The following is a 2024-nucleotide window of genomic DNA, read 5'->3' as shown; positions in this document are numbered from 1 at the left end:
GGATAGCTACACACAACAGGCCCTTGAAATGTCTACACACGGAAACTCTATGGCCTCAGGACTTTGATACACTACCTAAGTACTCAGTCAATATTTAACTATGACTAAGTTCTCTGCCTGGAAAGAAGGGGAAACAATATATAGGCCTAATTGGACAGAACAACTTGACATATCTTTGGCATTGGTGGGATGAACATTTGCTTTCTTGTTTCAGTTAAATCACCTGGTTGTTTTATTTAATTAAACCATGGATGAGAGGTGACTGAGGTAATAAAATAAACGTTTTTACTGACAGCAAGTCAGTCCTAAGTTCCCTATGGCATGATGACCACGCATGAAACCTCAAAAAGAAACACTGGGCCACTTATCTCGCTTCCATCCTTCTAAAACTTGTCTCATTGACTCAACTATTGGAACGTGAGAAGCCTGGGCTTTTGAGGCAATCTTGATAACAACAGACAGATTCTCTTTACATCATTTGGAGGGAAGTGGTGGCCAAATGTTACAGTAGTTGTCATCCAGTGGAGGCTCCTCAGAGGAGGAAGAGGAGGATCATTCTCCTTAGTGAATTTCATAAAAACATTCCCTTGCTGTCTCTGCCTGGCCTGTTCCCCTCTCTCCACTGAGATTCTCTGCCTCTAACCCTATTACAGGGGCTGGTGCTCTTCCATGCCGTCCCTAGGAGGGGTGCGTCACTTGAGTGTTTTGAGTCGCTGACGAGGTCTTCCTGTCTGGGGTGACGCCCCCCCTTGGGTTGTGCCGTGGCGGAGATCTTTGTGGGCTATACTCGGCCTTGTATCAGGATGGTAAGTTGGTGGTTGACGATATCCCTCTAGTGGTGTGCGGGCTGTGCTTTGGCAAAGTGGGTGGGGTTATATACTGCCCTGTCCGGGGGTATCATCGGATGGGGCCACAGTGTCTCCTGACCCCTCCTGTCTCAGCCTTCAGTATTTATGCTGCAGTAGTTTATGTGTCGGGGGGCTAGGGTCAGTCTGTTATATCTGGGAGTATTTCTCCTCCAGATTATCCGGTGTCCTGTGTGAATTTAAGTATGCTCTCTCTAATTCTCTCTTTCTCTCTTTCTTTCTCTCTCTCGGAGGAGGACCTGAGCCCTAGGACCATGCCTCAGGACTACCTGGCATGATGACTCCTTGCTACCCCCAGTCCAACTGGCCGTGCTGCTGCTCCAGTTTCAACTGTTCTGCCTGCGGCCATGGAACCCTGACCTGTTCACCAGACGTGCTACCTGTCCCAAACCTGCTGTTTTCAACTCTCTAGAGACAGCAGGAGCGGTAGAGATACCCTCAATGAACGGTTATGAAAAGCCAACTGACTTTTACTCCTGAGGTGCTGACCTGTTGCACCCTAGACAACTACTGTGATTATTATTGTTTGACCCTGCTGGTCAACTATGAACATTTGAACACCTTGGCCATGTTCTGTGATAATCTCCACCCGGCACAGCCAGAAGAGGACTGGCCACCCCTCATAGCCTGGTTCCTCTCTAGGTTTCTTCCTAGGTTTTGGCCTTTCTAGGGAGTTTTTCTTAGCCACCGTGCTTCTACACCTGCATTGCTTGCTGTTTGGGGTTTTAAGCTGGGTTTCTGTACAGCACTTTGATATATCAGCTGATGTAAGAAAGGCTATATAAATACATTTGATTTGATAAAAACTAACATTTTAAAAAAATGTAAAAAGTTATCTTTTTAGATGAAACTATATTAAATACATTGCTCAAAAAAATAATTGGAACACAATGTAAATCAAACTGTCCACTTAGGAAGCAACACTGATTGACAATAAATTTCACATGCTGTTGTGCAAATGGAATAGGCAATTAGTAAGACACCCCCAATAAAGGAGTGGTTCTGCAGGTGGTGACCACTTCTCAGTTCCTATGCTTCCTGGCTGATGTTTTGGTCACTTTTGAATGCTGGCGGTACTTTCACTCTAGTGGTAGCATGAGACGGAGTCTACAACCCACACAAATGGCTCAGGTAGTGCAGCTCATCCAGGATTACACA

This window comes from Oncorhynchus nerka, linkage group LG22, assembly GCF_034236695.1.
Source record: "Oncorhynchus nerka isolate Pitt River linkage group LG22, Oner_Uvic_2.0, whole genome shotgun sequence".
In the NCBI taxonomy this organism is placed as follows: Eukaryota; Metazoa; Chordata; class Actinopteri; order Salmoniformes; family Salmonidae; genus Oncorhynchus; species Oncorhynchus nerka.
The sequence above is the reverse complement of the archived record's forward strand: the minus strand, read 5'-3'. Positions refer to the sequence as shown.